This window comes from Coturnix japonica, chromosome 1, assembly GCF_054131305.1.
Source record: "Coturnix japonica strain WE chromosome 1, WE-NBRP24, whole genome shotgun sequence".
In the NCBI taxonomy this organism is placed as follows: Eukaryota; Metazoa; Chordata; class Aves; order Galliformes; family Phasianidae; genus Coturnix; species Coturnix japonica.
In genome coordinates this window covers 112,969,047-112,985,330 of record NC_140663.1, presented here as the reverse complement: position 1 = coordinate 112,985,330, position 16,284 = coordinate 112,969,047, and the positions used below count along the sequence as shown (strand labels likewise).

The 16,284-nt window shown below is 41.0% G+C and overlaps 1 long non-coding RNA gene across 4 annotated transcripts in view; it reads right to left on the bottom strand.

The window, feature by feature from the left end:
• Nucleotides 1-297: 297 nt before the first annotated feature.
• The window catches only part of LOC107305690 (uncharacterized), a 34,871-nt gene continuing 18,884 nt past the window's right edge, over nt 298-16,284 (bottom strand). For 3 of the 4 annotated variants that reach the window (XR_014947321.1, XR_001551863.3, XR_014947312.1), the window contains exons 3-4: nt 10,832-10,926; nt 10,241-10,733 (exon numbers count right to left, since the gene is read on the bottom strand). This is a non-coding gene — a long non-coding RNA (uncharacterized LOC107305690). Of the gene's footprint in view, nt 571-10,240; nt 10,734-10,831; nt 10,927-16,284 lie in introns of those variants that run through there. The other variant, XR_014947310.1, reaches the window with a different exon arrangement.

Here is a 16,284-nt window from a genome sequence, read left to right as displayed (position 1 = left end):
GGAGCCAATCATACTGCATACAGAGAAGAATACCTGGCAAATGGTATATGTGAGCAGAAAGCCAAAGAGAGATGCCTGCAGTCACTGCATTCAGTGGCATACCTCCCTTTGACTTCAGGGGCACAGACTCACATCCGGAGCTGGGTTGGGAGTATGGTCTGCTGGTTCTCACAATGAAATGCAGTCATGGAAGCTTTCACTATTCTGGTGGTTCTCCATCTACACAAAGTGAATTTTTCTCTGTAATTTGTCTCCAAATTGCATCTCTCAAGCATGAAACACACGACACATCCAGCTCATTCCAACTTCTTTATCTTCCAGACCTCTTGGAGAGAGATTAAATCAGGTTACACGCCAAGGAAGGATGCTACATACTGGGTACAGAACTTCAGTATCCAAATTTATATCTTCTAACAGGGATTACAGTGTGCTGGCACTTGCAGGGAGCTGAGCTGTTGCTCCTGGCTGTTGTACTGTCGTACACTCTCCCATCTTGTGGTCTCACAGGACTGGAACAGCGAGGAAGCAGGGTTTTTGTGATCTACTGCATCAGCCACATCACACCATGAACTGAGAAAACAAATATAAGAGATATGCTAAGCCCTGAGCTTAGTTTGGTCTGGCACTGAATTTTTTTAAGTGCTGAGGCACTGTGGATGTGCAGTGTAAGGAGCTACACCACTGGACACCTGTCAGGTGTATGGTGCAAGCTGTCTTTCAGGAGTGTGCAGTGCACTTGTAGGCAGGCAAGAGCAGAACAGACTGCAGAGGCAGAGAGTGGGGCTGGTTGGACAGGTGAGATGGAGTTTGTTTTATGGAGTAGGACTGCAGGGTGATAAAGTGGCAGAGTCAGCAAACAGTGTTGGAGTCACAGTCTGAGAAGATGTTTGTTTTTGTAAATAAGCATACCTTTCAACCATGTCCAAGTTTGGAGAGTGTTTATTAGGATTTGGCAAGCTGACCACCACACAAACCATTATAGAGGACCTTCAGCTGAACTCGAGGAGTAGGTTTCTTATCCATACACACACACATTTTCAGCTTTTGGATGATGCTCTTCTCATATTACACTAAGTGCAATAAATCCTTATGCTTAATTAAACCATTCTAATGTATGCAAAATAATAATGCTTTTTAAGACTGTCTTTATTTCATCAACATGTAACAGGCTGTGATACCGGCACCTGGAGAAACTAGTGAAATCACCATGGAGTGAAAGAATGTTGATTGAACAAAACTGAATTTCCAGGGCTCTGAAATCAGAAGAGCAATAAATTTACAACACAACAGCAGCAAAGGCAGCCCAGGCACCCAAAGATGCAACGTCTCTAACCCCAGTAGACACCTCTGCTACCTGTGCTCATGTCATCACACATAATGCCATTGCAGTCACACTGTAGCATTCTTTCTGGGAGACAGACCTCTTGTCTTCTATTACTCATCTCATGTTGTCACAAATGTTTCTGTAACAGTTTGATTGTGTTTTAATTAGGAAAAAGAATCCAAGACTTTAGAGCCTCAAAGTGCAGACTAAAATGAGTGGAGATTCACAAACCCAATGGGTCTAACAAAGCCAACAAATCAGAGCTCACAAACAGGCTTGGCACTGATGTGATTTATCTTCCAGGGCTGGCCTGCCTGGATATGATTTTATAATGATGGCAGCCAAAGATGTGATCAGCAGAATAAAAGAGAATTTGGGCACTGGAGAACTTGGGAGTGAGCATTGATTTTACTGTAATCACAGCATAAAATCAGTGAGATGATAGATATAAAATGCTCTCAAGTAGGTGATCCATTCAGGTGAACTGAATGCCTCAGATTTGTCAAAAAGGACATACAGTTATGTATTCTTCGAAAAAAATAGAAGTCTAACAAAGACATCAGATGTTCCAATGACTGTTAGGCAGACTTGAAGAAGTACCACATGCACGCCCCGAAGTAGCTCATAATGGAGTTCATGTCAACACTGACCAGAAACATCATTAAGGGATACTGTACAGGCAACTCTTAGAATAAATGTGTTTGCAGTATTCAGAGGCTGTCTGGCTGTCTCTACGCTGTAGGAGCTAGTGATAACTCAATTTTGAGTTCTATGATAAATAATAAAACACCTCTGGTAGGGTTATTGCTATGTCACTGTATTGAACATTGCCTTTTTGGAAGGAAATGAAAATAAAAGTGTTGTTCTTCAGTAAGATGTGCTTTCTCAGTCTTAAATCTCTTGTTTTGTAAATCTTGTTTTCTTCCGCTTCAAATTCATTCCACAAAATTTTACTTACGGTTGTAGAATCTCATCTGATACAACAGAACCATGAGCATCTTGAAGAGCTTAAGATAAAGGATAGTTTTAAAAGTGGGGCATGTGAAAGAGGATTACTATTTTTCATTAGTGGAGGCAGATACAAACCATAAGAGCCACAGCAGCCTGAAACCCAAATGTATTTTAAAATTCTTGTTTTCTCTTTTCAGAGATAGAGTGCCTCACTTGAAACATAACTTTGAACCAAATATGCATTGCTTTTTATTTGTGGGCATGCGAAGGAATTTAATCATGACAAGAAAGAAGCAGTGATTCTAAATACATAGGCTGTAAAAACAGTGATCATTTTCTCCATACTGAGATGCAGATGTTTTTACTGTGGCATTATGTGGGAATTCTATAGTCCGTAGAAAGATGAAAGATTACCCATGTCACACAAAAAATGCATTTCAGTGGCATCTTAGAAGATTTCTGCTGTCATAGTTATTGAGCATCAGATAAGCTCTGACTGTCAAAGTATTCAGATACTTTTCAGAAGTCTTCGCTCGAGAGTATTCAGAGCCCAAATTATTCATATAAGGAAATGCATGTTGACTGCAATGCTGAATTATTGTTTCACGTGGAAGTCTAGATATTATATAGTGAAAACATCTAGGAACTGATAAGGAAATGCTTTTCAAATAGCTTTACAAATACTTTAAAGTGATGAATGTAATCAATTAATGGGTTTACTCTTCATCCTAACTTACATTTCTAAGTCAGCCTTTCAGGTTCAGAAAGTCAACATTAAACAAGAAGCGATGCAAAGAGCCCTTTTTAAAGGCATTCAGAATATTGCTGTGATAAGTGGTTTGGGAATAATTAAAAGCAAAAATAAAACTTTAAAACACATTTAACTTGTTTGTTTTCAACACCGTGTCTGCAAAAAAAAAATCTGAATTCTTAAGAAATTTGTTCTGCTCAGTTCTGCTTAGTTAATGTCTGTGTAACCATCTACTTGTAATTGGTCACACAAGTCTGGAATCACAGCTTCATGGACTGGATGAAATTACTAGTTCTTTCAAAGCAAACGTCCACATGGGTAAACTTAGACTCCAGCATCTGTGAATATTTATGCAAGCAAATTTGAATGTCACCATGTTTACCCTGCCTGTAAAACATGCAAGCCAAGCTGTAGAGCATTTACTTACAAATCCAAATATTTGGAAGATCTTTTTCTTTCCTTTGGCTGCAGTTGGGGCAAAGCTCTGTCATGAGAAAATATAACTACATACTCCAGCTCTGAGGTCTTCTCTAGACCAGTGTCCATCTTTCTGGTCTGAGGCTCCTGGCTGGACTATTTATGATTGGGCTCTAGTCTAAGTGATCTCATGCAGCAAAAAAATCACAGAATCACAGAATTACCCGGGTTGGAAGGGACCTCAAGGATCATGTAGTTCCAACCCCCCTGCCTGGCAGGGCCACCAAACATACACCTTTACTAGATCAGGTTGCCCAGGGCCCCGTCCAACCTGGTCTTGAACACCTCCAAGGACGGGGCATCCACAACCTCACTGGGCAGCCTGTTCCAGGACCTAACCACTCTTCTAGTAAAGAACTTTCCCCTAACATCCAACCTAAATCTTCCCTCTTTCAACTTGGATCCATTTCCTCTAGTCCTGCTATTATCAGCCCTTTCAAAGAGTTTACTCCCCTCCTGGGAGTAAGTTCCCTTCAGGTACTGAAAGGCTGCAATGAGGTCACCCCGCAACCTTCTCTTCTCCAGGCTGAACAAACCCAACTCCCTCAGCCTGTCCTCATAGGGGAGGTGCTCCAGCCCCCTGATCATCTTTGTGGCCCTCCTCTGGACCCTTTCCAAAATCTCCATGTGTTTTTTGTACTGAGGGCTCCACACCTGGACACAGTACTCCAGATGGGGCCTCACAAGAGCAGAGTAGAGAGGGACGATCACCTCCCTATCCCTGCTGACCACCCCTCTCCTGATGGAGCCCAGGATCCCATTTGCTAAAATCAAACTACTTGTGCTACTATCAAGCTCGTTTAATGAACATGTCAGCGTCAAACTTGTAAGACTGTTACCCTGCTTAGAATGCACAGTGTTATACAAACAAGAGAATCAGAGACATGTTCTACTGAAAAATTAACACTGTTAATGAAAAATCTCCCTTTCTTCTTTGAATCCTGGTCTGAAATAAAGAAATTCCAAAATAAATATAGTACTTATTGGTGAAGATAGATTGTGTTCTATAGTATACTGGGAGTGAAATGGCTTGAAGGGTATTATTGCCAGCTTGAGAGATTCGTCTGAAGAAACTGAGCATATGGGACAAAGGGGAAAGGGGATGAAAATTAACATTTGTCAAAAGCATATCTGATAGTCCAACATATTTGATAGTCCTACTGTCCATGTGAGTGGAGCAGATCAGATCTGGTCCATCAACTCCAGGTTTTCTGTTCAGATGCACATGAGTTCCACATCATGTCTGTTACCCTCATATCACCCAGATGTGATGGACTCAATGTGCTTGTTTGGGTATATGTAACAGCTGCAACATGTTCCAGATGCACCAGATATGATGAATGCAGACAGGCTCAGTATCTCTTACACTGTGAATCCCATATGTCTGGGATAAATTGGCCTCATTGTGAATGTGATGTGGGATGCCAGTGATGCTAGGCATCCAAAAATATGCTGGGTTACTATTCAAAGCAATAGTCTTCTATCCAAAGTGTCACAGTTGGCTAGTGGGAAAATGTTGCAGAAGCACTAAGCAAAAAGGCTTCAGAAATAAAAAAACACTTAAGATTCCATGACTACTCATTAAAATTTTCATTTCCTGCCCAGCCCTCAGTATCACTGCCACTTTGTCTCCTAAACAGTCTGTATAACAGCTAAAAAACCTGGAAAATTACCATAAGTCAGAAAGACAATTTGGCAAAAACAAAGAGGAATGAACATAACAATTAACTGTGATAGAAAACTCAGTTATGTTTTCAAAGCTAGCACTAATATTTCGTTCCTCAGTGCAGTTGTTATCAGTTGCATATGGATGAGGAAATGGACAAAACCAAAAGCCATGCAACCAAGTATAAAAACTTTTGTGATCTGAGAATTTCCATTTTTTCATTTCATTTTATAAAAGGCTGTGCAATTATTTCAAGTAACAAAAGGCCATATTCTGAATTAGGACTGAGACTGCACAGCAAACCACTGCACAGAAAGCAGGCAGCTTGGAATAAAAGAGGTCCTCTCTCTATCTTTAACAACACTGCACCATAGTGATTGCTGCAAACACTGAGTAAACATTAGCTGATCATGTGGTAGAGCATCTCAGTTTCTCTAATGACCCTTCATTCTTCGCTGGGCAAGATTTCATTTATAAGAAAAGTGTATTTGGAAAAGTCAACTGAAGAGCAGTTGAATGAAGAGGACAATGTATCGTTGTTTTACATGCTAATTTAAATAAACACAATTGCATCATCATCAGATTTCCATATTTCAGTGTTTGTCTTTCTCTCAGTGGTTGCCCTTTGCTTACTGATGGGACTCTACTGAACTTCTTGCAAGGAGATCTTTGTGCTTTCCTCAACATCCAGCTTATTTTATAAACTTATTTTGAATTAAGTATTTCTGATTACTGCAATTGCAAACCAACACCAGTCAATGACATGCCTACTTATTGCAGAGTGCTTCTTATCGCAAAGTTGGATTATTAACCATAGTTTGAGGCAAGAAGCAAGGAGAAAGTTTTAAAAGATGGAAATAGGCACCTATTAATGCTTGGAAAAAAAATAAAAAATAAAAAGAAGGCTGAATCCAATTTGTAAATAAGTTTAAGTCCTAACTTCCAGGGAAATAACCTGATGGATTATAGCAATTTTCTTTCTTTCTTTCCTCTTTCTCAGTCTCCAGATTCCAGAGAATTTGGTATTCAAAGCCCTTCAGAAAATTCCAGTTGCCTGCCTTAGTTGCTTTCTGTCTTAACTTTTGGCTTAAAAATATCTTTGAGTGTTTCATCCATTCCTATTTTTATTTCTGTGGACAGCTGAATGAGACATCAGTCCTTCACTCACAGTCTTTCATTATTGTGGTGGAAGCAGAAGAGGGAGCTAAGAAATGCCACTTATTTAGGACCATGGGATTTGGACATGCTTACAGCTGCCTCATTAACAGCTGCAATTGCAATGCAGTTCCATATGGCCTGGTGTGCAAGGCTCGAGTCCTAAGAATGAATCTTACTCTAGCTGTATTATACTGCCAAACATTGTGATATGGGTTCCTCATCAACAGAGATTGATTAATGACACCTAATTAAGGCAAGGGACAGAAAAAAGAATGGAGCAGTGGAGGAATTAGATAGTGTACAGCATCCTCTCTCACTGTTTGTCTTGAATGTGCGTTGGTTGAGGTGACTAATAGCACAAACCTAGGAATTAACTCTCCAGCTGATGCTATTGTTTCTGACAGAATGCTTGCCTGACACACGAATTAATTCAATCTACACTGTTGTTTAGTCCCTCAATAACAGGTGCTCATTCAGATACACTGGCAGAAGAAAATGGCTTCCCTCAGTGCCAGTGCTTGTGCAGCAACCTGTGATGATCAGTTCATTGTCAGCTATGGGTTACAGCATCCCTTCACGTATATAGCTCTGCTTGTACCTATTTTACTGTGCATGTATGTGTGTGTGACATTTATGATAGATCTTTGGAAATAACATCTTGAAGCAAGTAGTACCCCTTCTGGGAAAATGCAGAAGATCATTATTCAAATATGGAAAATGGAAAGTGGAAGAGAAAAGAGAGTGATTTGTTCTCTACTTGCCACACCTCCTCCTCAAAAGCCACTAGCCCAGCCATTCTGTCCCTTCCTGGAAGGAAGGAGGACTGCCAGCAGCCTGTTTTTCCACTGAAACAAATGTCATTGCTGTCCTTTGACCAGCTCCACAGCTCCTTCAATAGCTGGCTGCTGGCCTGCCATGAGCACAGGGCTCAGCTCTTCCCTTACCCCCTCTGACAGCCCAGGCAAGATTCAGCTCTGATGAAACCAGTGCAAGTGAGGGAGAGAGCAGGCAGGATGCTCCCAAATGGCTTGAAACTGCTAGGTCTGGCACTAGGGACCTTGGTCTTCCAGCCCTTGCACCAACAGAACATGTCTGAGGCAACTGTGCAACAGATGGGAAGTTTATGAGCAGCAGTCTGTCTGACTAGACCCAGCTCAAAGGGTGTATGGGAAGGCACTGCTGCTAGGAAAGACTAAGTCAACCAGGACTGCTGAAAGTGGAAGAGAGCCAAGGAGGGAGGGACAGCTGAAGTGTATAAGCCCTAAATGACGTGGAAAAGGTAGATACAGAATAGCTGCTCCATTCTGCCATAGCACAGATGTAAGAGCACCCTTTGAAATTATCAAGTAGCAAGTTTAAAACAAATGCAGGAAGTCCACTTTCACACAGTGGAAATTAAACAGCGGAACTTGTTGTTACAGGATGCAATGAAGGCCAGAGCTCAACAAGATCCAGAAAGTGTTACATGAAGGCTAAAACAGGGATGGCTCGTCAACCTCACAGCCTGCCCTGGATGAGCAAGTCCACAGAGCACCAGCAGCAATGGATAGAGAGGGGAAGGATAACCCGAGAATGTCTTTCATTTCCTGCTCCCTTCCTTAAGTGTTTCTGGGAACTTCAGGGAACTCCTCGTACTGGGCAAATGTAGAGGTCTCCCTGTACTGCAGAAAGAGCTTAAGGTAACCTCCACTATTGTTCTGACCCCATCTGGCCATTTTCCTACATTTGTGTAAGGAACTAAGAGTATTGTCTTCTGAAATTAACAAAGGTAGATAAAGACATTTAAGAAAACACTATGCTTGCCAAAAACACCTTTCAGGGGACTAACATTCCTGCTAGTGAATTAGCCTGAATTCAGAAAATAGCGTTGTAACCAAAGAAAATACACAGAGTCAAGAACAGTGAAGTACTAAAACCATTTGTTTTGTCCTTCTTGAATGAATTCATTATTTTTTTCCTGGATCATCAGCATAAGTTAAAATCCTGATCTTCTTAAAAAGTTATTGTAACAAATAAACAGAGCTTAGGGCACAGGCTTGACATCTTCCTTCTTCAGGTTGATAAAAAACAACAACAAACAAATAGAGAAATCATAGCAAGGGCCCAAATGAGTTTGTAAACCAGTTACTAGTCTGGTATGAAAAAAAGAAAAACAGGAGTATTTGCAAAGCTCTTTTGTGAGCTCCTTGGCCCATTCTTCCAAGGTGTTTTCTGCAGGAAAGACACCTGACATTAGGACTGTGACACCATCCTAGTCCAACTTGAAGGAGCTGACATGAGGATTCCATTGGTGGAGCTCCCTCCATTCACAGGCATAGGTACAGGACAGGGTTGGGCTGGTTGGGCTGTACATCTCTGAGCACTGGCGCAAGGGATGTAGGCTGGCTGGACAACAAGGCAAATGTCACATTTGTATATGCTGAAGCAGTGTCAGATTCACTTCCAGAAATAGGGATTTTAGGTGAAGTTGTAGCCCCCTTGCCCATCCTCTATTTCAGTTGAAAACCTCTCCACAGGTGGCTGCATGGGGTGTGAAATTCTGCCTATAATTACAAGCCAGGAGCAACAAGGTGAGGAGCATCCTCCGTTCAGCTGCCAGTGGGCCTTTGAGAAGGACTTTATACCTCACAGTACCTGAGCTGTTGACCAATGCAAGCAGCTGGTGTACTCATATTGCGGATGAGAATGTGAGGGAGTAAAATTTATTGTTACAAATGCCACCAAACAGGCTGCAAACCCACCTGGCAACCACACAGCAGCTGGGAACCAGCAAGTGTTTCCTGGGGGCCTACAGGCAAACACTGTGGAAATGAGCCACCGAAGAGAAATCTCTGCCTTTGCTTTGAAACTGGGGAGTGACAACCGAACTGTTACCTTTCTGTATGAAAAAATAAGTGATACTGCAACCCATCAGGGGAAAGATAGATGGAAGGCAACATGTGTTCATGCCAGAAGATTTCCTGAAGTTATTCCCAGCATCAAAATCATCAGCCAATGCACAGCTGTCAGAGAAGGAAGAGTCACCAGGGTTTCCATCTCTAATTACCAGCTGGCTGAAACAATGACATAATCAGCAGGGGGTGAATCGCCTTTGTGGTCATATCCTGAGAAGAAGAACCAGATGCAAGGAGGATTCTACTGAACTATGAACTACTCCTAACAGCACTCTGAAAGAGTGTTTACAAACATAGTGCTATTCAAAGCTGGGTGTATTGTTTCAGCGGAACTGAGGAAATCAAAACAAGAAAAGAAATTAAGTTGATGAGTGTGTTTTACTATAATGATGCCTTTGGTAAACCTACAGGGAGGGCGTCCATTGGTAAAATCCATTACCCATTGATAAGTTGGGGAAAGGACAATTGGACAAATTGGTGGAACGGTGGAATGATCCAGATCTATACCAACAACAGAATTTCACATGAAAATTCTGAAAAGCCACAACTTTAGCTAGCTAATTGTGCTTAATTACATTAAGGCCAAACGGATCCTTCCCTTGGCTACAGGGGACAATAAATCAGGCCAGCAATTAGCAAATGGCACCAAAGCATCCTCAGCACTTACTCATTACCACTGAGAAGATGAACTTTCTCCGTACTCTTTCCCCTGGAAGGCTCAGCTTGGTACTGAGTGTTTTGGCTGCCATCCACAGGTAATCCATCTGAAGCCCACAGGGCAACTCAGGTGTTTAATGTTAAGCACATGCTTAAATACATTGCTGGATTAAAGCATCTTTGCAGCCTGTAGCTCATTGGCTCCCAAGGACAGTGTTGCAGTGTACTGCGGGATCAGCAGTTTCTCATCTTGCAGATCTCCAGCGGTCCCTACAATATGGGGAGGTCACCTGTGAAATGTCTGCTGCAGTTTTATGTTTGAGCTGTGCTCAGGGTTTCCCATGCATCCAGAGTGGAAAAGCAAAGAAAATAAGTTCAATGAAGTTTAACCTGCCTCTGTTTATTTGTAAATAAAACGCATGCAGAAACAGAGTTAAACACTCCATTTTATCTCAGCAAGGGAGGGGGGGAGATTGTCATTGGATTACAAACCTTCAGGCATTTTTTGTTATCACAAATGATGAAAAATTAAACTGTAAATAATTTCCTGTTGACTGACTAGTTGCACGCTGGCCAAACCTCAGGAGGATGTAGCTGTTCTGGTAAAAGAAAGAAGGAAGCCTTGCTGGATTGTAAAAGAAGGTGAAAAAAAGCTCCAAGTTATTCCCTCAGCTTCCTGAATAGTAACCAAAATTGGACTATGACCTTTTGAGCATGCTGGGTGTAATTAAGGAAATCAAAGCTGCTGCTGTATCTCCGAGGGAAAATAAATAAATAAATAATGTTTTGATCCTATTTTCTTCTTTTTATAAACCATGAAAGCCAGGATGTTCAGTGTTTAGGCTGATGTTCCTTCTGCAAGAGAGGAAATACACTACTGCATATAAAAAGGAATACAGGGTAAAAAAAAAAAACAGAAAACAACACTGAATGAAATATCAGCCATAATATACCTTTGTGATGTCTTGACTTTCGTAGTATTCAAATATAGAGGTTATTTTCACCTCCTCCACTGCCTCATGAACTCCCTCAGGGACTGTGATTTGAGCTTCAAACAGGAAAAAAGAAAAAATTCCTTTTTATCATGGAAGATGATAAAATGGGCAGAGACAAGAAAGGCTCCTTTTGTTCTGATCTTCCAGGCCTCAGAGCATCCATCAATTCATGCAAATATGTACTTATAATGCCATACAAAGCAACTGCATACGTTCTACGTACCTTTGCTTAAAAAGTGCATTTGGATTTTAACATTACATGTATTATTTCCCTTTCTGATATAGAAAACTGTCGGGTTTTTTTTTAGGAAATGTTTGCTATTTCTGTCCTTTACTACATGTTACATATTGAAGCTTAAGCTGTTATGGTCTTTTACATAAATCCTCCTTAGCATGTGGATTATTGATCCTATAATCCATAGTCATATTGTCTATTCTGTCATCCAACCATCGGCCACAAACACTGAAAACACGTATGGTAAATTTTGTTGTAACAATTAGCATGGTCAATGAATAGCAGTTTTTTAAAGAAAAATACAATTTCTCTCTCTCAAAAATAAAATGCTTTAAGGCAGTAATATTTAGCAATGGATTTATTGTCTCACAAGGTTTGAACATAAAACCATTTATCAGTCATACTGACACTCTTAAATACTTTTCGTGTTTTCATTTTCTGTTTGCAATATGATTTCAAAATAATTATTTCATTTTTTTTTTATTTTTTTTTTTACTTTTGAGGAAAGAACTTATTTGTTCAAGGTTATAATAAAGGGCTCAACCAACTCTGTTTTGTGGAACAATTAGACTAAAAAGGAAAGTTGATAGGAATTAATAGAAATAGAAATAGTAATAGTAAATAGGAATTCAGTTCCTGTAACCAGTTCTTATCACTGACCTGGGCAGAGTGACATGCTTAAATTTGCAGGGTGATCTAATGTTAGTGCTAGCTCGAGATGCCTCTACTCATCCATTTCAGACCTCTCCATAGCAGACCTAGAAGACATGTACCTTCTGCCTGTGTTGGCAAATTTTGCTAACAGATGGAGTGTTGCCTATTATAAGGAAGATACTATCTCTGTAGGATCACCCACAAGAGTTTGGACTTCACACTTTTCAAAGCCTGGTCTATTGTTGGTTAATGTGGTAGAGCCTGGACACAGAATTTTCAGTTTGAACACAAATATGATTTATTTTATTTTATTTTATTTTATTTTATTTTATTTTATTTTATTTATTTATTTATTTGCAAATGAGGGCTAAATGTAATGTCGTAATACTGAGTAGAATTCAGATTTTGACAGTGACTACACACCAAAATGCAGTTTCACAGAGTGAATTAAAGTGGATTAAGCCATCTACCATTACTGAGTCTAGATGTGACACTGATGGCACACTTCCACCGTGAGAGAGTCTCATCATTGTCCAATACCACGATCATTCCTCTGCCTTTGTTGGTCTGGAGTTAAAACAAACACTACATACTCAGGGAAAGAATCAAACCAACCCAGAGATAGCTAGCAGAGAGCCTGTTGATTGCTTGCATTAAATCCAGTAACTGGGTCAGTAAAGGCTTTAGTAAATAATCATCTAAAATTCTGGCAGCAAGCAAAACCAAAGAGCCTATACGAGTGTGTATAAAATAGATCCAAGTTTATAAAACTTATATATTCCATTCTTATCTGTATGAATATGTGGCTGCTGATAATGTCTGATTTACTCATATTATTTTTTACTGGCAAAGCTGTTAAAAGTAAGTGCCTCATAAATCATTTGTGATTGAGGAAAGTCCCTAAAACCACTTCTCTCCTGGAAAATGTCCAAATAGGGTACCCATTTTTTCTTTCAGTCCCAGAGATAATTTCTCTTGAGAAACCTGAATAGCTGGTTATGTGGGTCCTGCCTTTGGCAATCACTTCCAATCTTTAAAGGAGGTTTCTCCTCACCTGTTCAGCACCTCTACCACTCAGTATTTTCCAAGCCTGAGGCCATCATTCCACATTCTGCACACTCCTTTATCTCCCAGCAGTGTATGCCTGATTCAGATCCCGTGCATAAAAAACAGTTGCTGGATGAGCTAGAGCCCGTGGAACCAGTTTCACTGTGGCTTCATGGTGGCTTTGGACCATCAGGAGTGAAGATTATAGAATCATAAAATTCTTAGAGTTGAAAGAGACCTTCATAGGCCATCTAGTCCAACTCTCCTGCAATGAACAGGGATATGCAGAGCTAGATCAGGTTGCCCCAGACCTGATCCATGCCCTCCTTCTAAGTCTCCAGGGTCAGAGCATCAGCCATCTCTCCAGGCAATCTGTTTCAGCGCCTCACCACCTTCACTGTAAAAAAAAACCAAAACATTTTCCTTCTATCAAATCCAAATATACCCTCTTTAAGCTTGAAATCATTTCCCCTTGCTCCATCACCACAGACTCCACTAAAGAGTCTGTCTCCTTCTTTCCTGTAGCTCCCCTTTAGAAACGGAAAGGTTGCCATCAGGTAACCTCAGAGCCTTCTCTTCTCCAGGCTGAACAGCCGCAGCTCTTATAGCCTGCTGATGAGACCTGTCCTGGCAACATAAAACAATACAAGCCTGAAACACCAGACCAAGATAATCTAGAGTTAGCACTTTGCATCATGTGGTCATGGCATTTAGCAGCATCCAGCAGAAGACATTCACAGATCACATGTTCAGCATTGCACTTGCTTTGAGATACTGCACTACTCTGCAATGCTACCGTACATAACTTAGGTGTGAAGATGGATCTCATAACATAAGAAGGAGAAACATGACCTGAGCAGCACAGGTCATGTGAAGGACTTTCCAAATGACACAGCGTTGAAAAGTTGATTGTTACTTTTCAAGTACATTAATTCATCTTTTCTTTTAGGAGAGGAGGATGTCTTCACAGCATACAGCACACTTTGAAAGTTTTGAGCCTGTCAGTTTCATCTACATTCAGTGGGATGGAGTTCAATAGGATAACATTGTCAACTAATTTTTCTAAAAGTTTCCATGAAAAGGCATGGAAGGTGGACCCTGTCAGTTTCTTTACCCAGAGCCCAACTTACATTAAAAGTCAGAGAATTCATGCAGAAGAGCTATCATGAGTTCCATAGACATCAAAAATGCTTCAGTTAGAAATTGCTTTGGATTAGGTAACCAAGACACAAACCTAAAGAAACCAGGCATCATTAGCTCTGCTGCTCAAGGACCTGGGCACTTTGGAATGAAACGCTGGAGAAAAGGCTTAGACAGGGATGTTCACTGACTTGGGTTGATTATGTCAGAGGACTGGCTCTGCTTGTGACAGCTGAGGTAGGGGCAGATGATTTAGAGCTTTAATACACTATTCCTATTACTGAGAAAATTAATACTTGCAAAGAACACATAGGGGTTTTGGTGGAGATCTTTACACATTCACATAAACACTGCCAAGGTTTTCTAGTCTAAAGTATGTTTATATTAGAGAAAGAGCATAATCTAACCTCTTCTTCATAACAAATAGACATGTAGCCATTTTTCCCTGACAAGTCCATTCCTGTAGTTGTGGATCAGTTAGTATCATTTCTATATATCCCCATCCATATTCCTTCATTAAGAAAAATAAATAAATAAATAAATAGAAATCACTGAAGAGGAAATAAATAACATAAAACTCCATCCACTGTGGTAGCACCACGACGGTTATGTTGCTATGGAAACATCTGTGTGAAGAGACTATGATTCTCTTAGAGATTAGCATTTTACCACAGATTTCCAATGATGTCATCAGACTGGATTTGCACTCGTGTAAACTGACATAAGTGCATACAAATTAATTTGCACCAGGTAAAAATCATAACTGGCAATTATTTTGGGGGGTGGGGGGGAAATCACACCAACTAATACTTTACATGAAAAGGAATCCGAACCCAAACCTGCTATTGCCTTGTGCATATTTGAAAGGGGAGGAGGGTTAAGTTCTGCATTAATCACCTGGGTGTAATTCTTCTTGCCTAGTGAAACCCAGGATTCAAGGGAGCAGCTGGGACATCCACAGTCATTTCTGATATGCCTTGAATCTGATTAGACAGGATGCTAACTGGTGTGGTAGCTGTAAGGTCATCAGCACAGGGGACAGGTTGTCCTCACTGAAGCCTGTGTATGTTCAGAGTGTGCATCATGCACAGGCAAACCTGCTAGTTTCACATTGTGATTCTGGGCATATTTACAGCAGCTGTACTTACACTTGCAGGAAAAATATAACAAGGGAGTCATCTGGGCTTCCCCAATAACTGCTTCTCAGAGAAGCATCTACCATGCGATTGCTCACTCTAGTCAGCATCCCCCCAGCCTTTAAAAAATCATTTCAGGTATGACTAGGTTGCTTTCTTTCCCCTATTTTCACTTGTGTCATGTGCTGAATCACAGTCATTAAAGGTATACAGCAGTAACACATCTGTGAAATGTTAGGTTTTGTATAGTAAGTTCTTTGCACTGGCAAAACAATCATACACGATGAACTGAAGAAAATCACTATATTTTGCTTGATTAGGATAAACTGCATAGACTTTACGGAAGCAAAGTTCCCTTAATGCCACAAAGAGAGGTGCTCCAGCCCTCTGGTCATCTTTGTGACCTCCTTTGGCCAACAGGTCTGCATCCTTAGTGTGATGGGGGCCCCAGGCCTTGATGCAGTAAGCCATATGGGGCCTCACAAGAATAGAGTAGAGGGGGGACCAACCCCTCCCTCTCCTTGCTGTCTGCCCCTCTTCTGACACAGCCTAGGATACTGTGGGCCTTCTAGGCTTCAAGGACACACTACTGGTTCATGTCCAGTTTTCCATCCAACAGAATCCCCAAGTCCTCTTCAGGGCTGCTCACAGTGAATTCTTCTCCCAGTCCATACACATACCTGGAATTGCCCTGACACAATTGCAACCTCTTGCATTTCATAGAGTTATAGAATGATTTGGGTTGGAAGGGACCTTTAAGATCACCTAGTTCCAAACGTTCTGCTATAGGCAGGGACACCTCCCACTATACTAGGTTGCTCAAAGCCCCAACCAGCCTGGCCTTCAAATTAAACAAGGCATTGGGCCTTAATAAACCTCATTAGATTCTCATGGGATCACCTTTCAAGCCTGCCTAGGTCCCTCTGGATGGCATGCCTTCTTTCTATTGTGTCAACTCCTCCACTCGGCTTGGTGCCATCAGCAAAATTGCTGAAGATGCACTCAATCCCACTGTGTCACTGATAAGAAGATTTGAAGCATATCTGTCCCAAGACTGACCCCTGGGGGACACCACTCAGGACCAGTCTCCACCTGGACATAGATCCATTGGCCACAACCCTCTGGCTACAATAATCTATCCAGTTCTTTATCCACTGAACAGTCTAGCCTTCAAATCCATCTAATTTAGCAATAAAGAT